The sequence below is a fragment of the Panthera onca genome, chromosome A2 (genome assembly GCF_046562875.1).
Source record: "Panthera onca isolate mPanOnc1 chromosome A2, mPanOnc1 haplotype 2, whole genome shotgun sequence".
NCBI lineage: Eukaryota > Metazoa > Chordata > Mammalia > Carnivora > Felidae > Panthera > Panthera onca.
Genome location: NC_138340.1, coordinates 128275820 through 128299983, shown reverse-complemented (window position 1 = coordinate 128299983; position 24164 = coordinate 128275820). Strand labels below are relative to the sequence as shown.

The 24164-nt window shown below is 35.3% G+C and overlaps 1 pseudogene; it reads left to right on the top strand.

Moving 5' to 3' along the window:
• Window positions 1–204: 204 nt before the first annotated feature.
• On the top strand, window positions 205–9802 carry LOC132676908 (ATP synthase peripheral stalk subunit d, mitochondrial pseudogene; annotated as a pseudogene).
• The last annotated feature ends 14362 nt before the right edge of the window (window positions 9803–24164 follow it).

The window sequence follows — 24164 nt, the reverse complement described above, 5'->3', positions numbered from 1 at the left end:
AAATTCCATTGGAATTTCCTGGGTGATAGGAGTGTCTTTTGTTCTTATGAGGCAATGGTTGGTGAGGCAATAGTCCTGAATGAGGGCCAGTCACTAAAAGACTAAGCTAGGATTAGAAGCTTAGAACTTTCAGCCCTTTAAAATTTTTAAGGCGTGATTTATGGCCCAGAACATAGTCTATCTTGGTAAATGTCCCATGTGAGCATGGACAGAACGTGTATTCTGCTGTTGTTTGATGAATTCTCAATAGATGTCAATTATATCCAGTTAACTGATGGCACTGTTGAGTTCAACTATGTCCATACTAATTTTCTGCGGCTGGATCTGTCCACATCTGATGGAGGAGCATTGAAGTCTTCAATTATAATAGTAGATTCATCTACTTCCCTGTGTAGTTCTATCAGTTTTTGTTTCACATATTTTGATGTTCTATTATTAGACATGTATTTATTAAGGATCATCATTTCTTCTTGGAGCACTAACTTCTTTATAATTATGCAATTCCCTCTTTATCACTGATACCTTTCCTTGCTCTGAAGTCTGTTCTGGCTGAAATTAATATAGATGTTCACTCTTTTGATTAGTGTTAGTGTGGTATATCTTTCAGCATCCCTTTACTATTATTATTCAAAGATGTCCTTTTAATAAAATTGAGATTCTTACAGACAATATATACTGGGATCATATTCTTTGATCAGCATGACTATTTCTGTTTTTAATTGGTGCATAGACTATTGATGTTTAAAATGATTATTGATAGAGGTGGATTGATATATACCATATTTGTTACTTTTTTTTCTTCTTGCCCATTTTCTTACTTTTGTCTTCCACAGTTTTTCTGCCTTTTGCAGTTTTAACTGAGCATTTTATATAATTCCATTTTATCTCCTTGTTTAAGAATATCAATTATACTTTTAAAAAACGTTATTTTTTTTAAAGACAGACACACAGAGAGAGACCACAAATGGGGAGAGGGGTAGATGGAGAAAAGGAGAGAATCTTTTTTTTTAATGTTTATTTATTTGTGTATGTGTGTGTGTTAGTGTGTGTGTGTGTGTGTGAGAGAGAGAGAGAGAGAGAGAGAGAGAGAGAGAGAGAGAATGAGCAGGGGAAGGGGCAGAGAGAAAGAGAGACACAGAATCCAAAGCAGGGTCCAGACTCTGGGCTGTCAGCACAGAGCCCGATGTGGGGCTTGAACCCACGAACCGTGAGATCATGACCTGAGCTGAAGTTGAACGCTTAACTGACTGAGCCACCCAGGCACCGAGAGAGAGAGAGAGAGAGAGAAGAGAAGAGAAGAGAAGAGAAGAGAAGAGAAGAGAAAAGAGAAGAGAAGAGAGAGAGAGAGAGAGAAAGAATCCTAAACAGGCTCCACACTCACCACAGAGCCTGACATGGGGCTCAATCCCATGACCCTGGGATCATGAGCTGAGTCAAAATCAAGAGTCAGACACTCAATTGACTGAGCCACCCCTTAAGTGCCCTTTAAAAACAAAAACTTTTTAAAAAGCATCTGAAGTATTTCTTCTTTACGCTGATACTTACCCTTGGGTCTTCTTTCCTTCTGTGTTTTGTGGTCTCTGATTATAAGCATTTCTTTTCTTGACCTTAGTCTGTGGGAATCATAAGGCCCTAAAAGTATGATACTTCAGACAAAAAAGGATTTGTTTGCTTCTGCTGTTGTCCAACAGGTTCTGGTACCTACTTGGGGCTTCTTTAACCCTCCTGGTTAGGCTCCTGCACACTATGATACATCCTCATAACAGCATGTAATCACAGGGTTAGCCTGGGTATTTATTTATACCTTGGACCAACTCAGCTTTCCTGTTACTTATTCTTCACTGCTTCCTGGTAAGGTTTCAACTTACAGCTTGCTCTTTGCTTGCTTGGGCCCCTGAAGATTTCCTTTATTTCTTGAAACTCAGCAGTGTGTTTGTAATGCAAGATTTAGTTGTTTTGCAGGAGAGATCTTCTGAGTGTCTAAACCACTACTCTACCGGTAATGGACGTGTTTGAAACATTTTTTTTAGTTCTGTGAAATTTTAAATGTTAATATTTTCAGTCAAAAGGATTACATGCATCTCACTCAAATATTCTGTAGACTTGGTGAGAATACACTATCATCAGCATTTTAAATTTGCAACTCCTAAATTAGTTCAAATCCCCATGACTGAGAATGTATTATTTAAAATGTGTCATACTGGTGACTTAAGCCATTCTTTAATCACAAAAGTTAAAATAAGAAAAAGAGTAAAACAAGTAGGAGCTACTTAAAAATGACTTTCAACATGTAGCCAGTCTACAAGAAAAAGAAGAAGAAGAAAAAAAAAAAAAAAGAACCGTTACCTCAATCATATACCTATGTCTTTCCAATTAGGTATCATTCCATTATCTACATTTTCTATGTTGGGTATTTAGCACCATAAATATACAACCTTTTTTGCTACAATAATATCTTCTTCAAAAAAACAAGACTTATAAACTTACATGATTTAATATTAGCTTAGCTATTTCTATTCCATTCTATTACACACTTCCAGGATATTAACAGAATTTGCAAACACCAGAGTCTCAGTATCACTATCAATTTGCATTAACATAAAACTCTTCTTCATACTGTCTGTAATTATTTCATGCCTCATAAATCCAACTTGGTCCCTGTGTATTAATTTAACCATAACTCTTCTAAGTCTTGTCACCAAAATCTTGGCATATATCTTTATAGCACATTTAGTTATTTAAATGTGCCTATAATTTTCCAGACTGTTATCCCTCCCTTTTCTAAATTAGTAATAGGTACTTTGCTCATAGCTGGGTAAAACTCACCTTGTCCTGTTTGCTCCACAAAAACTTATCATACAAGGTAGTCAACTTCATCCTGAAATTATGAAATGACTCATCGGATAACCATATTCTCCTGTTCTTTGCCCTTAGCAAGTTTTCAAATGTCATTTAGAGAAAATTAATTTGTCTCCACAGGACGTTCTAATCAGTGACATTGAGGATATATTTTCAAGCATTTCGTAGCTTTTAAAGTTAACAGGAAATAAATCCACTGGAGTTATGACACCATTTTCTCCCCTTTATATAAAACCAATGGAAATGAGAAACTGTTCTCCACCATCACAGCACTCTGAGCCTGTTTTCCCTTGGGCAAAACATACTTAGATATAGGACAGAAACTAGGGTGAAACACTATATTTGAGTGTTAAGGAAATTGTTCCTTAGAGGCCAGAAAAGTTAATGTGTCTCATTAAATTATGACCATGGAACAGTACCAGGTTACATAGAAAGTCAGAACTAGAAGAGGCTTAAGAAATCATCTAAAACTACAAAATCACTTTACAGGTAAGAAACTGAGGACCAGGAAAGTTATGTGACTTGGTGAAAGTTACACAACTAATTAATAAGAGATTGAAGATTAGAATTTAGGTTTCTAATTCTTCGATGTAGGTATTAACTCTGTATAACTTTGAGAACATATTAATCCTATTTTACTTTTATTAAACTTGATAATCTTTTAATTAAATAATTAATACTATCTGAACATATTTCAAATGTGGGACACACTTCCATGAGTTTGAGCTCATGAGATATTTCACAGTCCTCACCATCAAGGGACACATAATTCAAGGGAAGAAATAAATATATAAATAATTATAGAGTGCTATATAGCAGGATAATGAGACTAGATGGACAGGAGCCAACTCAGGAAGGTTTCTTATTCCATGTTAAGTAATTCTGGCTTTATCTTTTTTTTCTAAAAAAATTTTTTTAATGTTTATTTTTGAGAGAGAAAAAGACAGAGCATGAGCAGGGGAGGGACAGAGAGGGAGACACAGAATCCAAAGTAGGCTCCAGTTTCTGAGCCATCAGCACAGAGCCTGATGCAGGGCTCAAACTCATGAACCATCAGATCATGACTTGAGCTGAAGTCGGCTGCTGAATCCACTGCCCCAAGTAATTCTGGCTTTATCTTAAGAGCCATGAAAACTCATTGAAGGATTCCAAGCAGACAAGAACTAGAAAAAATTCACTGTTTCAGAAAGCTGTATCTATGCCAAAATTTTAGACAATGGTTGGGGGTGAAGAACAAGACACTAGCCAATAGGCTATTGTATTATTAATACATAAATGCAAAGAATAATAAGGCTAACCTACAGTCATTTGTAATGAATATGAAGAGGAAAGAAGAGTTTGATAATTTTTTAAGTAGATAAAACTGATAAAAGGTCGAGACTTGGGCAACTAGTATATGTAGTGATAACGGATACTCTGGGAGGAATACATTTGTATTAGTCAGATGCTTAACTGAGCCACCCAGGTGAATCCTCCACTTAGAAGGAGAATTTGTATTAGAATGCTAAACTGGTTTTGTTTATTTTTTTACAGTTGTTGAACCTGAGGTATCTGTTGGATATTCAGATGAATGTTAGGTATGTAGTAAAACAGAACCTAAAAAAGATTTGGTCTAATGAGAGAGATTTATGTACATAATAAGTGGAAATTGAACTTATGGATATGGATAAATTTTTATAGGTTTAAGTAGAATTAAAGAAAAGTTGAACAAGGGTTCGTGGAATACCAATATTAAAGAAGAGGGTAAAGAAAGGAAAAAAAAACAGAGTGGCTAGAGAAGTTGAGGAAAAAAAAGTAAAAAGAAATGTCATGAAATACCATGATGGAGAGAACTTCAAAATGGCAAAAGTGCCCCAAAAGGTCACATCCTGCAGAGATGTTACATGAGATAAGAATTCCTATGCTCATCTTGGGTTAGTCACACAAATGTCTTTGGTGACCTAAAAAATAATAATTAATCTGTTAAATGGTAAGAGAAAAGCCATTTCAAAAAGTTGAGGTATTAGTGAATCAGTTATAAATGTGGAAAAATGCATGAACCTATTCCTTCAGAAGCTTCTCTCCAAAGGAAAGGAAAGGAAATTAGAAAACCCTACAATAGAAGGAACATGGAAAATACACAATAATGAGAGAAAGAAGTTGAGAAATTCTATTATAATATTAAAGTAAAACACTCACCAAGGGGCACCTGGGTGGCTCAGTCAGTTGAGTGTCCAACTTGGCTTAGGTCATGATATCACGGTTCGTGAGTTTGAGCCCTGCATCAGGCTCCATGCTGACAGCTGAGAGCCTGAAGCTGGATTTGGATTCTGTGTCACCCTCTCCCTCTGCCCCTCCCCTGCTCGCGTTCTGTCTCTCTCCCTCTCTCAAAAATAAATAAATGTTAAAAAAAAAAAACAAAAACCACTCACCAAACATTCAAGGTAGAAGACATTTGAGGCTAATTGCAACCTGTTCACACACATGGTTAAGTCCAAGAGGAAAAGTTATTGACATAAGTAATCACTGTCAAGCAGTAAAGGATCTAGTACCAAAACTGACGTCTCCACAACAAAACATGGTATTGCTGTGGGTACTACTCAGTTCAACAACTGGTAATTTTTTTATAATAAACTTCTATTACTGAGGCAACACCAGTATTTCTAATCAAATATGGAAGGAGAATTTCTTTTAATGTTTATTTATTTATTTTGGGGGGAGGTGTGAGGGGGGGAGGGGCAGAGAGAGGGAGAGAGAATCCCAAGCAGGCTCTGCATATCAGCACAGAGCCCACCGCAGGGTTTGAACTCAAGAACTATGAGATCACGACCTGAGCTGAAACCAAGAGTCAGATGCTTAACTGAGCCATCCAGGTGAATTCTCCACTTAGAAGGACAATTTGAATAGATGTGTTCATTACCACTGGTAAACACAGATCTATCTGGAAATGATTGTTCCTGCCAATTCAGAGTACAAATCAGGAACTGTGCAGAATATTATATGAAGTTATTCTGAGGAAGAGAAGGAATAGATATTCTAAATCTCTTTAGACTGATTTTAAGCAACCTTAACTCTAATAATGTTATTGTTTTTTTCTAGTTTCTGTCTTTTACATTTCTATCACTGTTTAACCACTTGCTATGCTAAACATTCTGTCTCTCAAAGAGATTTCCACAGATTAATGACTTCATTCATCTAATACTCGTTTTCTCTTTAAAGATGCTCCTACACTTTACTAGTTCTCCTAAGATAAGCTCTAAAAGTTAAAAAAGCACCAGGCATTTGAAAGCATAGATTTTCCTTTAAATTATGTTGTTTTTAAAAGCAGTTTTACTACACAGTTGTACCTAAATATGACAGCTTAATTACAGTTTATCTGTACTACATCCTAAAACATTTGAGATACCATAAAATGGTAATACCTCTATTTAACAGGAAAGCTTGATATGCATGCTTTGAGAACCAACATGGTGGGATGTGTTTCCTTCAGTGCTGAGCCTCAGCACCTCACTCCCATCCCAGAACTAAGTGCAGTTGAATGAAAAATGTCAAAAGTTTCCTCCCCAAAAGTAAAAATATATGCATCAGAATATGGGAAATCTTAGCTAGTGCATGTTGCAATAAATTTACAGAATGTGGGGGATTTTAGCTAGTTCTTGTGGTGAATTATTTATCACCAGTATGAACATTTGCCTCAGTTTTCCCATGACAGCCTCAGTTATTTTGAACAGTTATCCTTGTGTCTGGCCTGGTTAGCACCTCTGTTCATTTTAAAAAATATCCATGTTTTGACAGCTATTTATGTAGTGATCATATTCATTAGCTATACTTTCAGTTTACTGATTAGGTACATTCTTTCTTCCTACACTTTCTTAAATCTTGGCTAATGTTGTAAAAGTTGGAAATACAATTGGTCCTAGAACAACATGGGATTAGGGGCAATGATTAGGGGCAATTAGCGGCCATGCAGTCAAAAATTCACATATAATTTTTGACTCCCTCAAAACTTAACTACTAGTAGCCTACTGCTGACTAGAAGCCTTAAAGATAACATGAGCATCCAATTAACACATACTTGGTATGTTGTATGTATTATATACTGTATTCTTAGAATGAAGGAAGCTTGAAAAAAAAGTCTTGTTAAGAAAATCATCAACAAAATACACATACAGTAGGGCACTGTAAAACATCTGCATGTAAGTGGACCCACGTAGTACAAACTCCTTTTGTTCAAGACTCAGCTGTAACTAGCAGGGAGTAGAATCAAACAAATTTAGTCTAAAATGTATAGGAAAAGGGTAGGTATACACAAAATGAAGTGAATATTAGAATAACTGTTTGAATTAGTCAGAAAATATATATTTTTGTTTTACCTGAATAGCTCAGGAAAGTGTTTTGATGAAATTTTAAGAATTATAGAAACGAAGTTTCTCTAAGTCATATAGTCATTAGAAAAAAGTAAACTAGAAGATACAGACAAGAGCAATTATGGAAATTTTAGAAGTTGGAATGTTCTTCTCAAGACATTTTGAGAGAAAGGAATATATATTTTGGGAAGGGAAAGCTAATTGTTTCCCTGTGAACATTCTAAAATGATTCTGTAAGCTGATCAATAAGCTGAGGCAACTTATTTTATAAACATAAATTTATTAATTCTATAATTATGGATTTATTTGATTAAGAGTAAAGTTGTTTTTAAAAATAACCCACATTGCTAATCTACAACTAACAACTTTTAATTCTATGATAACAGGAACCTTTAGTAACAGTTCATGTGTTCTTTGAATTTGTTTACTCTCTTTCTACTAAAAATTCATATTGCTGGATTCAGAGGAATATAGCTCATGCTTTCAACCTCAACAGCTTCTGAAATTATGGTAAGTATAAATTGACAAGAAAGTTTAGTTTCTATTTACCAAATAACCTGGGAGTGAAATAAAAAGCAGCAACAATAACTTTAGTAAAGCAACCATATAAATCCTGTGCTTTTGATCAGGAAACACAATTTTAACTTAAGAATCTGCCCTTCCCTTTGTAATATCCTCTCTAGGGGAAAGATAACTAACCTTAAATAAACAGCAGCCAGCCTATAAGGCCACTGTGAAGAAAAGCTAAAAATTATTACTTAGCTTACTGCAAAAATAATATTCAATTACATTTTTAAATATTTTTAATGTTTATTATTATTGAGAGAGAGAGAAAGTGTGTGTGTGTGTGTGTGTGTGTGTGTGTGTGTGAGAGAGAGAGAGAGAGAGAGAGAGAGAGAGAGAGAGAGAGAGAGAGAGAGAATGAGTGGGGGAGGGTCAGAGAGAGAAAGGGACAGAGGATCCAAAGCAGGATCCTGGCTGACAGCTGTGAGCCAGATGTGGGACTCTAACCCACAAGCCTCGTGAGATCATGACCTGAGCTGAAGTCTGATGCTCAACTGACTGGGCCACCCAGGTGCCCTGAAATTCAGCTACATTTAAAGATACATTTTTTACTTTATTTTCCAAAATGACAACATATTATAATATGTAAAAGAAAGGCATTGCATGGATATAAAATGCCACCTTCATGTGGCTTACATTCCATTGAAGATATGTTATATGCTATGGGGAGGAGCTCAGGGGAAACAATAATCAAATATGTAGAATAGGCTAGATAAGGAATGATGAGAACATTAAATTAATGATTGTTCACAGTGACTGAATATGTCAGTAATTACAAAAGATCCATCAGTAAGTCACAGAAAATTATTGACTTTCTTCAGTAAGTCCAAAATTAGAAACCACTGGTTGGAAAATAATAAGAAAAATCAAATAAGTATGTAAGACAAGAAAAGCAGCCAATTCCAAATACTTTTATTTTAATGGGTAACTTTTACTTTTTACCACTTCACTGATACAAAATATTTTAAAACTCATACAACTGAATAAGCTTTTTAATAAATGAGGAACGTGAGGCAAAAAGAAAGCTTAAGTAGTAAAAATTTATAATTAAGTAACAGGTGTTTACTAAGGTTTGTGGTTTGAAGTTGTTCAGGCTATTAATGGGTTCATGCTCCTTTGAGGAAAACAAATTACAGTATCTCTCTGATGAAAATTTTCCAATATTGCTTTCTACTCTTCTGTGCCTACTCTCTACCACAATGACCTATTCTCTCTCCCTCCAAAAAATCCAATAACCAAGAACAGAAAACTTTCTAGACAGGATGGAGCCACCTTGAGGTTTTGCTAACTAGAAAGTCCTAGACCACATCACAGCTAGACTGTCTCCGAATCTCTAGAGCAGGCTCAGCAACCAGCATTATTAAATCCAGGATTAAGTTCCTCAAATGATATGAGTCACATTTTTAACTATTGCTCCTTAAAATAAGAAACTCATGGGGCTGCCAGGGTAGGTGAAAGATCTCAAGGTAGCTGGGCAAAAACTTGCTCTAAAAGTCATTGACTGGGTAGCTTTTGGGGAGACCATAACCGGAAACCAAAAGGCCATTGCTAACTCCCTGAAATCCTGGAATGAGACCCTCACCTCCATCCAGGTTGGCTACTCTCCCCTAGAATCCACCTGCTAGAAGCCCTTTACTGGGCTTACTACAAGGTCAATGTGGTGAAGTCTGGCTTGGTAGATGACTTTGAGAAGTTTAATGCCCAGAGGTAAATATACTGTCCAGGTAGATGCTGAAGAAAAAGAAGATGTGAAAAGATGTGCTGAGTTTTTGTCTCCCTCAAAGGCAGGAATGAGTAATATGAAAAAGAGCTGGAGAAGATGAAGAACATAATTCCATGTGAGCAGATGAGCATTAAGGACCTGAATAAAGTCTTCTCAGAAACCCAATTAGACAAAAAAAAAAAAAAAAAAAAAAAAAAAAAAAAAAAAAAAGTATCCCTACTGACCTCACAAGCCAATTGAAAAATTTATAAACCTGAGTTGGGGAGAAAGCTCTGGTCCTTGTATTATAAACTCTGGACACAATAAATAAACAAACAAAGAAACAAACAAACAGAAACTCACTGTCATGAGAATTAAATAACTAGATTTGACAGGACATATCATTGACTCATTGACCACTGTATCAAAGAAATAGAAGAAAGGAGTATTTTTTTAAAAACTCTGTAGCTAAACTTCTTTTTATTCTCAATCTTTACTGGCCAATCTTCTAAAAGTCTTCAGTTCTTAACCATGTAAAAATTATATTTTTCTGGGGAACCTGTGTGACTCAGCAGACTAAGTGTCTGAGTCCGGCTCAGGTCATGATCTCATGTTCTTTGTGAGTTCAAGCCTCACATCGGGCTCTCTGCTCTCAGCACAGAGCCTGCTTCAGATCCTCTGTCCTCACCTCTCTCTGACCCTTCCCCACTTGCACATGCATAACTTTGTCTCTCTAAAGTGAAGGAACATTTTTCCTTAAGGATGAAGAATATAAAATCATCAATGCAGAAAAGAAGTCTGTTTTAATCCCCAATTGGATTTTAATGATAGCCCACTGCCTCCCTATTTATTAATGGTATACCTTTCTCATACGGAATTCCTGATGTCTGACATAAAAGAATCATGACCTTTTTGGTCCTGATTTACATAAGGACCTCTCAATGTTCTGCCAGCTACTGCAAGCCCTGCACACATGTGATCCCTTGTGGTCATCCCACTTTCCGTGACAGACCCTCTAGTTGCATACCAGGTATTCATTTACCTCTTCTTTCAGAAAAGAATCCTACCGTTTGTTCAGGAGCGATCTTTAGCCAAGATCAATTTCTTAGCCTCCCACTAGGTATGTCCACGTTACTAATTTCTTACATACTACTGGTATATGAGTGGGGATGCTGAGAATGCAGACTCCCCTGAGGTATCCCCCTTGAGGTATCTGACATGTTCTCTTTCCATCTTTATCCTTTATGCTGCTCAGGACATAACTATGTTGCCTAGAGCATCAGAAGCTACATTGGGCCATAGAAAAACCTCAGAAATGGAAGCCATACACTAAACATGAAGAAAATTAAACTCAGGAGCAGGACAGGCCCCTAATAACACTGTTGAATCACCATGCTAGTCATGGACAATCTGCATCCAGCATGAGCAGAGGAGAGGGGCAGAGGGTGAAAGAGAGAGAATCCCAAGTTGGCTTCACACTTAGTGTGGAGACTAACCCGGGACTCGATCCTATGATCCTGGGATCATGACCTGGGCAGAAATCAAGAGACAGACACTCAACTTACTGAGCCACCCACACGTCCTACAAACTCTGTCTTAAATTATGCCCAGAAGGAATCTTTTAAAGGGTTCATTCCATCATATGTTGCTCAGTATAAAGGAAGAAAATGTGTCCAAGTGTGACTTTTGGCTAAGATAATAACAAAGAAGCATTTTAACATGTGTTATAGGTATGATGTCTTCTTAAAGAAGAATAATTTTAGAGCTCCATCATCATTAAAATGTGGCCAGTTTTTATAGATTGGTTTGAATTGTAATTATAGAAAGCCAATGAATTAAATTTTTAGCCAATCATACACTCTTCTGGGAGGTTAAAGAAACAGAGCTTCTTTGTGCCTTGCTTTCAGTTCTGTTCCTGCTTCTTTCACACTGGAGGATGATCTGGGTATGGTCACTATTATCCACCATTCCCCAACTCCCACTTCCACACACAAACAAAAGTTACTGAGATGACTACATTATTTCTCCTATGAATTATTATGAAGACTAAAGGAAGAGGAATGTCTTAACTTTCCCAGTTGTTAACTCTGTCTACCCAGATGTTCTGACCCCAAGCTGATAAACATGGATCACAATAGTAGTATACTGAATCAATTCATTAAATGGGATAGATTTCAACAACTTAAATGCTTATGCATGTAGTCATGAACAATAAATGCTTACTGAAAGAATGAATCATTAAAACAATATGAAGCCTATAATGATGTGTAAGTAACCACACTATACTTTAAGCTCATCTTCTGGATTCAAGACAGGAATGTAAAGAGAGGCCCTCTCAAAGAATCAAATCCAATATTCATGATACTGAACCAAGTTAATAAATAAAATGTTTAAGAATGCTAGATTTCATTTGTAGGTCTCTCAAAGAAACTTCTTCTTCACCTTTCTTAAAACATCTTCTCCTTCAGTCTGACAAATCTTTGCCCATTTTGACCCTGTTTTCTCTTTACTGTCATTCATGTTTGCCCTATAGATTTCAAATATTCATAACCAAGGGCAATTCTTATGGATAGTGCTTAAAAATCAGTAGGTAACATGATAAGAGTCATGATTTTTATATTTCCCTTCAGGATAGATCCAAAGAAGGCACAGTATTATACACCTTTCAAGACTCAGATGAAGGTTTACATCTTATATTGTGGAAAATTAAAGCTTTTAGATAGGAAGTCAGCATTTCTAACCTGAATGGTATAAAGTTATACACCAAAATCATGAAAAGGCACTGAAGGATTTAGAAATTTGGTATTTGTCCCATATGGAGACATTTGTCCCATGGAGAGTTCTACTGACTGGACATGGCCATTGGTCACATTTGCCTACTTTGATCTTAAAATCCACTTGACATCAGACATATAATAAAGTTTATAAGAATTGTACCTATTGATGAAGATGAGTAGAATACAGGAAACATGAAGAGAGATTATGAACTGAGAAAGAAATCTGGGTATAAATTCTTTGCTACTTCTGTAGTAGCACAATCTTGAGGACAAATTTCTTAAACTCAAGCAGGATCGAGAAGAATGGTTCCTGCCATAAACTAGATCTTTGATTAGAGGGTAGTAATGCACTGATGATTATTAAATTGGCATTTTAAACACATTGAGTCTTAATTCTTTGTAATATCAAATGCACATCTGTTTCCTCACACAATATCACTGATGACTTCATAATATTTGCAACTTTTTAAAAAATGAGAAGAGCTTGGTAACTCAGTGAGCAATAAATCCCAAACTATGTCTCCTTTATTTTTAGAGAGGCAAACTTTTATTTACTTTACCTGTTTGTATTGCTTTCCTTTCTTCCCTTTCCTTCCCTTCCCTTTCCTTCCTCACATTCTTAATAACAACCACTACTGAGCATCTTCTGCATGCCAGATGATTTTCTATGTAGTAAGAGGTTAAACATGTCCCTGTAAGCATAGCATTTAATTCTACTAGACAAAGATTGATAGTAAACAAATCAATTTGTCATCTTTTAGATGATAAGTGTTACGGTGAAATCTAAAGAAAGGTAAAGGGGACAGGCAGTTTAGGAAAGGCCATTCTGGCAAAATGATCTTTGACCAATGACCCGATCAAAGAAAAGTGATGAGACACATGGCTCCCTGGAAGAACATCCAAAGCAGAGGAAACAATAGATTCAAAGGCCTTGTGGCAGGAGAAGGTCCCCTTTATTCACCTTTCAAGTAGAACAAAGGTTTACAAGGATGAAATTGTGAGGATATTATTCAGACAGATGGCAGACAGAAAATTCCTTTGCTATTTTCCTGTGGCAACCGGGGTGGAATTTTTCTGGGTTACAATTCACAATATATGCCTGTGTGGTTCCTGGCCTTCTCATGGCAACTCAACTCCTGCTTCCTATACTTTTCGAATCAGGGGTCAGGATTATTAGTATATATCAGGACTAGAGCCCCATATTCCTTAGTTTTCCCTATGGACATCTTGGCTAGGTGTCTATTCAGTGTTCTTTGCTTTTCTGATTCTTTTCAAATGCCTGTGGCTTCTTCCATTCTTGATTTCCAGTTTAGCTATGCATTTAATTTATCCAGCTATGTATTCTATATGTTTGAGGCATAGAGTAGATTCCCTGTGATATTACATCCCATCATATTTACCTAAAAATGTTTCTTCATGTTAGCTGACCAGTGGGCCCAACTGTTTGACCAAATTGACTATCTTCATAAAAATACATTTTTGAAGGATCATAATTCTCATATCCAAGCTTTACTCAGGAGCTTAAAGAAAATAAATATATCTGGTAAATTTACAGATTAAGCTTACAGAAGATACCTTTTGTATCCTGGTTCTTTTTACTTGCTGATATTCCAGTGAATGTTAGGCTTTATATAATGTTGGCCAATATGGTATGAACAGGATGAAACTTCTAGTCCCAAACTTCTAGCCTAACTCATAGGATATATTTGATCATGTTGATAAATGTATAAAACAGGTTATTTTAGTCAATTTTAAATATAAAATATAGGGAACATTTAAAAAGAAACTAACCCAAATATATGCCAACATTCCAGTAGTGAAAATTCAGTTTCCTATTTTATTGGAAATATAATAGTTATAACTACATTTTCAAAGTCCACACTAAAGGAATAATGGTAAATAAATCAATGAAGCTCAGACTGTGTCCTCATAACTCATTGAATTAAATGCCTAATTTTTTCCACCAGACTCCACAGAAAATGAAACCTAATTTCATCAGAAACATTTACAGATTCACCTACCTAATTCATTTACTGGTGAAGACTCGATTACACTTGAATAATTGGTGCAGGAGGAATATAAATTTGGGTATCACTAAAGAAATGAAAACATTCACAAGTAACAAGTATTGACTTGCTGTCAGGTAGCAACCACAGAAATAACTGGTAAACAATATACTAAGTGGTTGTAGAAACGCTATGCTTTTTATGCCCTTTCGTGAGAGCAAAAGAAAGTAATAACTAACAAGCTAAAATCATGCTTTTATCTGGCAGAACAAAGGCTCATTTATCCAACATCCATCCATCCATCCAAGTCTCCAATTACTCAAGATGTAGTCTTCTCAATGACAAACTCCTGATCTGCCACTTATTAGCGACTGACCCTGGGCAAATCATTTAACCTGTCTCTTGGTTTCCTCAACTGCAAAATGCAGATAATTATAGTACCCCTTCATAATTTATTTATGGGAAACAATTAGGTTAAAATATATACGGGGCTAAGACTAGTCCCTGACACAGAGTAAAAATTATAAAAGTGCTCCCTATTATTATTTATTGCTTTATGTGACATGAACTGGATTGTATAGAGGCAGTATAACTACCTATATAAGCATTGTATGAAAAAGGTGATGGGGGGGAGAGGGGGCTTCTCAAGCCAGGTATCATTTCTTGGAAACTTTATACAAGGAAAGACATGTGAAAGTCACAGACCAGAGACATGGGCTCACTAAAAGGCTGAGATTCAATAATAAGATTATTAAATACTTCTTCCCCGCTATGCCTTACCACCATACCAGGAGACTATAGTAAATCAGAGTGGATTATAGCTGAAAAACCTGCAAAATGCAAATGCTCTCTGGAAAGGAGAACTTAAAAATGCCCAAAGTTATGAAGAGACAAAACCAAGGACACTAGAGGAATTTAGAATATCTTGTAACTACAACAACAACAAAATTAAAATACAGTGTAACACCTACCCGTATTAACATAAATCCTCACACTAGAGACTCATTTATCTCAGTTCCTATTACCCAAAACAACAAGTCCAAATTTAAACCAAAAAAAATGAAAAACACACTAAGAGAAAAAACATGGACCATGGGGAAAAAAAGCAAACATCATGGCCAGATTCAGATATGACAAAATGTGGGAATTACCAACAAGGAATATAAAATAATTATAATAAATGTGTTAAAAGGCTCTAATGGAAAAAAAAAAAAAACAGATACATATACAATAACAGATGGATTTTGTAAGCAGAGGCATGGGAATTTGAATTTAGAATCAAAAGAAAATGCCGAAAGCAAATTTTTTTTAAACATGATACAGAAATAAAGAAATCTTTAATGGGTTCATCAATAAACTTGAATTGGCTAAGGAAAGAATTAGTGAGCTTAAATACATAGCAATAAAAATTTCCAAAAGTGAAATGGAAATACAGAAAAAAAAAATCCTGAAAAAAAATCCAAGAACTTTGAGGGCAATTTCAAAAGACCTAATATATAAACATTTGGAAAATCAGAAAGAGAAGACAGAATATACAGAGCAGAAGAAATATTTGAATCAGCAATGGCTAAGAGCTTTCTAAAATTAATGATGCTCATCAAACCACAGATACAGGAAAACCAGAGAACACCCAGCAGAGAAACAGCAAAAACACCCAGCAAAAGCAAAACATGAAGTATATCCTATTCAAACAACAGAACACCAAAGACTATGGGGCCACTTTAAAAGAAGTAGGGGTGGAGGGATTACCTACAGGAAAACAACTTTAAGAATTACAGCAGACTTCTCTGAAAATGTACAAGCATGAGGAGAGCGAAGCAAAATATTTTAAGTGTTAAAAGAAAAAAAATCAATTTATAAATCTGCACTTAGCAAAATTATCCTCAAAAGTGAAGGAAAAATAGATTCTCAGACAAAAAAAAGCAGAGAATTAATTTATCACTAGCTGACCTGCCCTGTAAAATCTACCCAAAGAAGTTAATTCAGAGAGAAGTAAAATTAAGTCAGAAACACAGATATATGTAAAGAAAAAAAAGAACAGTGGGAAAGGAAAAAATGAAAATAAAATAAAACATTTTTCTTATTTCTTTTTCTACAGCTTTATTGGGATATAATTGACATGTACCATTGGATTGGTTTAAGGTGTATAATGGGATAATTTGATATTAGAATACTGTGAAAGGATTGCCATAATAAGGTTAGTTAACACATCCACCACCTAATAGTTACCATTTTTGTGTGTTTGTATGTGGTGAGAACTTCTGAGATCTACACTCTTAGCAACTTTTCTTTTTTTTTTTTAATTTTTTTTTAAAGTTTATTTATTTTTGAGACAGAGAGAGACAGAGCATGAACGGGGGAGGGGCAGAGAGAGAGGGAGACACAGAATCGGAAGCAAGCTCCAGGCTCTGAGCCATCAGCCCAGAGCCCAACCGGGCTCGAACTCACTGACCGCGAGATCGTGACCTGAGCTGAAGTCGGACGTTTAACCGACTGAGCCACCCAGGCGCCCCACTTAGCAACTTTTCAAGTGTATCCTATAGTATTGTTAACTATAGCCATTATTTTGTACATTATCCCCGGAACTTATTTATCTTATAACTAGCAGTTTGTATCCTTTGACTTCTCTCACCCATTTCTTCCATCTGCCTGATCCTGGGCAGCACTAACTTACTCTCTGTTTCTACATGTTTGGTTTTATTAGATTCCACATATAAGTAAGATCACACAGTATTTGTCTGATTTCTTTTAATTAACTTAATGCCCTCAAGGTTGATCCATGTTGTCATAAGTGGCAGGATTTCTTTTCTTTTTTTTTCTTTTTTTAAGTTTATTCACTTTTGAGAGAGAGAGAGAGACAGAGTGTGAACAGGGGAAGGGCAGAGAGAGAGACACACACACAGAATCCGAAGCAGGCTCCAGGCTCTGAGCTGTCAGCACAGATCCCGACATGGGCTCCAACTCATGAACCGTGAGATCATGACCTGAGCTGAAGTCACACGCTTAACCGACTGAACCACCCAGGCGCCCCTGGAAGGATTTCTTTTTAATGGTGGAATAATCATCCATTGTGTGTGTGTGTGTGTGCGTGTGCGCGCGTGTATATGTATCACATTTTTTTCATCTATTAACCCACTGACGAACACCTGTTTCTATGTCTTGGCTATTATAACAATACCGCAGTGAACTAGGGGTATAGATATCTCTTCAAGATAGCGATTTCATTTCCCTCAGATAATACCCAGAAGTGGAATCCTGAATCATATGATATTTGTAATATTTTGAGAAACCTCCATACTGATTTCCAGAGTGGCTATACAAATTTACATTTCCATGAACAGCACACAGCATTATTTTTTCTCCACATCCTCACCAGCACTGATGGCCATTCTAACAGGTGTGAGATGATATCTTATTGTGGTTTCAATTTGCATTTCCCTGATCATTAGCTATACTGAGCACCTTTTCATGTACCACTGACCATTTGTATATGTTCTCTGGGAAAGTCTATTTAGATCCCTTGCCCATTTTTGTTTTTATTTTCTTATTTTTAATATATATTTGTTTCTGAGAGAGACAGAGACAGAGACAGAGAGAGAACACAAGGGGCAGAGAGAAAAGGGAATAAAGAAAATACCAAGCAGGTTCCACACCATCAGCACAGGGCCTGATGCAGGATTCGAACCCAGAAACTGTGAGATCATGACCTGAGCTGAAATCAAGAATCAGACACAACCGACTGAGCCACCCAGTTGCCCCTTTGCACATTTTTAACTGTATTATTTGTCTTTTGGCTATTGATGTATATGGGTTCCTTATATATTTTGCATATTAACCTCTTATCACATTTATGTTTTGAGAATATTTTCTCCCATTTTGTAGGCTTCCTTTTCTCTTTTGTTGTGCAGAAACTTTTTAGTTACATATAGTCTGACTTGCTGATGTCCAATGACAAGGAGCTTTCCCTCCCTCTATGTTTTCTTGTAGGAGTTTCACAGTTTCAGGTCTTAACTTAATCTTTAATCCATTTTCAGTTAACTTTTGTGAGTGTTGTAAGGTAGGGGCCTTTTCTTCTTCTTAATTGATCTAGAAGTTAATTGTATTTAAAGTAATAATAGCAATAAGGCATTGGGTGATAGTAGCATACACATAAGCAAAGTAAAATGACACCAATGTTATAAGGAGCAGGAGCAAGAGATTGGGAATGCTTGAACTTAAGATACTTGCACTACAAGAGAAGGAGAACAGTGTTATTTGAAGGTAGACTTACGTTAGTCAAAAAGTGTATTGTAAACTCTGAGGTAACCAATAACATATTTGTAAAAATGTATCCTTGATATTTTAGGAGGATACATAAAATGAAACTGTGTAATATGCTTAATTAAAATGAAAGAAGTCTGAAAAAGAAATCTCTGACAAGAAATAAAAAATATTTACAAACATGGTTAATATTAATCCAAACATGGGGCGCCTGGGTGGCTCAGTCGGTTAAGCGTCCGACTTCGGCTCAGGCCATGATCTCGTGGTCTGTGAGTTCGAGCCCTGCGTCAGGCTATGTTCTGACAGCTCAGAGCCTGGAGCATGTTTCAGATTCTGCGTCTCCCTCTTTTTCTAACCCTCCCCTGTTCATGCTCTCTCTCTGTCTCAAAAATAAATAAATGTTAAAAAAATATATTAATCCAAACATATCAATAATCACTTTAAATTAAAATACTCTAAGGAGCGCCTGGCTGGCTCAGTTGGTGGAATGTACCGCTCTTGATATCAGAGCTGTGAATTCGAGCCCATGTTGGGTATAGAGGTTACTTAAAAAAATAAATTCTTAAAATAAAATAAAATGTTCTAAATATAGCAATTGAAAATAAAAATTTTCAGACTGGATAAAAAACAAAACACAACTTCTTTTTGTCTAAAACAAAATCATTTCAAATATAAAGAGTCTGATAGGATAAATACAAAGGAAGGGATAACACTAATTATACTAAGACTCATCAAAAGAAAGCTGGAAGAATAATATTAGTTTCCAACAAGAAAAACTCAGAACAAAGAGAATTACCAGTGATAAAGAGGATCATTACACAATGATGAAGGGGTTAATTCTCCAAGAAGGCAAAACAATCCAAAAAGGGTATGACCTAGTGCTAGAGCATCAAAATATGTGAGGCAAAAACTAATAGAAATGAAAAGAGAAATAGGCAAACCCTCTATTATAGCTGGAAATTAAAACATCCTCCTCTTTAGTAATTGATAGTTCAAGTAGGTAGAAAATCAATGAGAGAGTAGACTCGAACAGCAATATCAATCATCTTGGTCTAATTGATAATTTTAGAATACTCTCTTCATTAACAGCTGAATATTCATTCTTCTCAAGTTGATATGGAACACCAACCAAAAGAGGCCACATTCTGGGCCATAAAACATTCTTAACAAATTTAAAGGTATATAAATACTACAAAGTATGTTCTCCAACTACAATGAGATTAAACTAGAAGTCAATAACAGAAACTGAGCTAGAAAATCACCAAATATTTGGAAATTAAATGGTACATTTCTAAATAACACATGGGTTAAATAAGAGTCTCAAGAGGAATTAAAACATATTTTGAACTAAATGAAAATAAAAATACAACTTATCAAAGTTACTGTCATGCTGGGAAAACAGTGCAGTGTCTAAAGGGAAATGAGTAACATTTACCACTTATGATATAAAAGAAATATCTAAAATCAATTAACTTCAGCTTCAACTTTAAAAGACTATAAAAAGGTTATCAGTTTAATTCTAAAGCAAGAAAAAGGGAAAAAAATGAAGTTAGAGCACTAAGCATAAAATTGAAAACAAGAAAACAATAGAAAAAATAAATAAAACTAAAAGGTAGTTCTTTGAAAACAGCCATAAAATTTATAAACTTCTATCCAGGCTAACCATACAAAAAAGAAAGAAAACACAAATTATTAATATGGGAGTTGAAAGGGACTCATGACTGCTGATTCCATGGATTAAAATGATAAAGGAATAATATGAACAGTTCTATGGCCACAAATATGATAATTTAAATAAAATGGACTAATTCCTTGAAAGACACAAACTACCAAAATTCACACAAAAACTTGAATGATTCTATATCCATGAAAGAAGTTGAATCATAAGCAATAGGCTTCCAAACCAACAAATCACCAGACCCAGATCATTTCATTGGTAAATTCTAACAAACATTTAAGGAAAAAATGGCACCAATTCTCTAACATCTCTTTCAGAAAAAAGATGCAGAGGAGATACTTCCCAACTCTTTCTCTGAGATAGCAGTGCCCCAACATCAAAACAAATAAAGACTTTACAAGAAAGGAACGCTATAAACCAATGTCTCTCATGAACAAAGACACAAAAATCCTCAAAAATATCATCAACTTGAATGCATCAATGTATAAAAAGTGTCATACACCATAACCAAGTGAAACTTATTCCAAGTGTGCAAGGCTAACTCACATTTGAGAATTAATCAATATAATTAACATAAACAGAAAAATCCTACGATCATATTAACTGATTCAGAAAAGCATTTAATAAAATCCAATATCCACTCATGGTAAAAACCCACATAAAACTAGGAATCAAGAAAAATTCTTCAATTTGATAAAGAGCATCTACATAAAACCTACAGCTAACACCATACTAAATCATGAGAAGCTGAACACACTCCTTCTAAGATCAGGAACAAAAAGAATGTTCTTTCTCTCCATTCATATTCAACATTGTGCTGGAAGTAAAAAGACAATAATACAAGTAAAAGAATAATATAAGAAGACAAAAAAAGAAATAAAAGATAAATAGATTGAAAAAGAAAAAACTGTCTCAGAGACAATACAATTGGCTATAAAGAAAATTCTACAGAATTTATTCCTCTCACCAAAAAAATCTTCCTAGAAATCTGTGTAAAAAAGCAAGCATATCAAAGGTGCAAATTATGGTTATATTATATTCTATATTATTATAGTATACAATCTAGTATATAATATGTTGTGTAATATAATATATGTACATTATATTATAGCAATTCAAAAAATAAAATACTTAAGTATAAATCTAACAAAATATATGCAGAATCTATATGCAGAAAACCTCAAAAAACTGGAAAAAAACAAAGACAACATAAATAAATGAAGAGATATTTTGTGGTAATGGATTAAAGACTCAGTATTTTTAACAAGTCAATTCTGAAATTGATCTATGTAGTCACACAATCCCAAATAAAACCAATATTACACTGTATATTAACTAACTTGAATTTAAAATTTTTAAAAAGCTTTGCATCAATAAAAATTTTTAAATGTGGTCCATCCATAAAATGGAATATTATTCATCCATAAAAAGGAAAGCAGTCCTGACACAGGCTACATGATGGTATATCCCTTTAGGACTAACAGTTATACCTGATTCAGGCACCAGACTGTTCTGCAGGTGCTACTCTAATTTCCCGTTTTCTCTCCTCTCACTCCTTCACCTATGGGCAGGACAGGAGTTTGTGCAGGGTAGATTACCATGTAGTTCTGCAGTCAAAGGGAAATACTGCCCTCAGTTAAATGTCAAAATGTCAGACAAGTGTTTAATCTAGGTGAATCAACAAATATTAATTTTTCTTTCTTCCTTGTAGCCTACATATTATAGTACATTGTAATATAATCTTCTTGGCCCTTGTCTGCCCCTCCTGAAGCTACCACTGAGAACAATTTGCAAAGAGATGCCTACATGTGTTTCCTCTCTCTGCTCACCTCCCCATCTCAAATCCCTGTGGATAGGGTCTCTCACATGAGTTGAAGGAAGATATAAAAGCAGGAAAAGGAAGGAAGGAAGGAAGGAAGGAAGGAAGGAAGGAAGGAAGGAAGGAAGAAGGAAGGGATAAAGGGAAAGAAAGAACAAAGAAAGACAGAAAGAAAAAGGAAGGAAGGAAGGAAGGAAGGAAGGAAGGAAGGAAGGAAGGAAAGAAGGAAGGAGGAAGGAAGAAGACAGAAAGAAAGAGAAAAAAGAATGCAGGCAGTAAGGAAGGAAGGAAAGAAGAAGTTATTAGTGACTTTACACTTTCAATTCCAAATTGTTTTATGTTTGGTTTGTATTTACTCTGAGAAATTTTTGCTATTTTTGTTTTAATAAACAAATAACTTCATTCCCTAAATTCCTGAGTAGAAGAATGCTATTGGTTCTTGTGAATGAAACATACACTAAACCTGATTCAAACCATCTGATCCCAATTGGTTATCCAATGTAATTTAGAATTACCTTGACACAAACTATGATTTTTATAAGAAAAACACAAACACGTTGATTTAAAAGAATTTCCTGGGATGCTTGGGTGGCTCAGTCAGTTAAGCATCCAACTCTATTTCGGCTCAGGCCATGATCTCACAGTTGTGAGACAGAGCACTGCATTGGACTCTACACTGAGAATGGAGCCTCCTTGGGATTCTCTTTCTCCCTCTCTCTCTCTCTTCCCCTCCCTTGCTCATGCTCTTTCTCAAGAAAAAAAATAATAATAATAAAACATTTTTAGAAATAAGTAGATAAATAAATAGATAAAAGAATTTGGGCATTATATATTTGATTAGTTATTCTAATAAAACCCTGATGCAATGAAAGTAAATTTTTCAATTCAGTAAAAAGACTTCCAAAAGCTTCGGATTCCTTCTCTTGTTACTGATTCAGCACGTTGTTGTTTTTTAGACATAAATAAGTTCAGTTAAAAGTTCCCTGGAACTACTCTACTTGAAGATAAGGCTGACATGAAAATTAGTTGACTATATCCTTTGAAGCAAAGGTAAACACTGATAAAAATGTTTTCAAATAATCTTAATGGTAATGACACGTTTATGAGAGTAACTCTTTTACAATCAACTACAAAAAGAAGCAAAGGCAAATGAATGTCAGTAGAAATAGAGGTATTTTTAAATTTTAGAACATGAGAATATTAACTAATATCCAAAGTGAGATTTTAGCATTGATCATGTTCAAGGGATTCTTGTCAACACAAGTAAGTGTGATGAAACAAGAGAAAACACCTCATTAAAATATCCAGCTTCACATATGGTAAGCAATTTGCCAAAAACCATGTTAGAATCTATTCTCTCCATGTTCTTCCCACTGGTATTTGAATACTAATAATTTTAAAATTATTTACAGCATAAGCGTTATACAATTCAAGGTCAAATGTAAAAGTGAAATGTCTTTGGTCAAATTTTTGAACTTGCCTTATATGCTGAAACAAACTTAGGTTAAAATTAATCCTCATAGTAATTATTACTGTGCTAGTTACAACTGTCACAAGCAGAGAACTCTATTCCAAGGGAACCAGCTCTTGTTGCAAGCTAACTATGTGCCATTTACAACAGAATCGTTTCCTATATTTTCCATGTAATCCTCTCAACATCCCTGTGTGGCAGCTATTAATAACTCCACTGAGAGAGGAGAAAATTACCTGACTTGCCCAAAGTCAAATATCCAGTATTAGCAGCTCTGAATTCAAATGAGGCTGGTGCAACTTTAGAGTCAATAGGTACACAATATATTCATTTGCTCAAGAAATGAGAAATCTGGGGTTTAGCTTGTGTGACAAGAAAATAAAATTTACCCTTCTCTTTGTCTACTAAGGAGAATTCTGAATCCCTACACAATTTCTGTTTCTCCATTGTTTAGAAGCAGGGTGATGATTAGGAAATTTTAAGAGGCACAAAATCAACTTCATTTTGGTTTTTGTTTGTTTTGTTTTTGTTTTTGCAAAATATGGAAAGCCACTGATGGGTCTGGTGCCCAAAAGGAGACTGGAAAAAGGAGAGGAGATTTGACTCAAGCTAAGAAGATGGAGAATTTTCTGGAATTTTACCAAAAGAAGACATGATTCAAAGAAGTAGCTATCAGATTCTG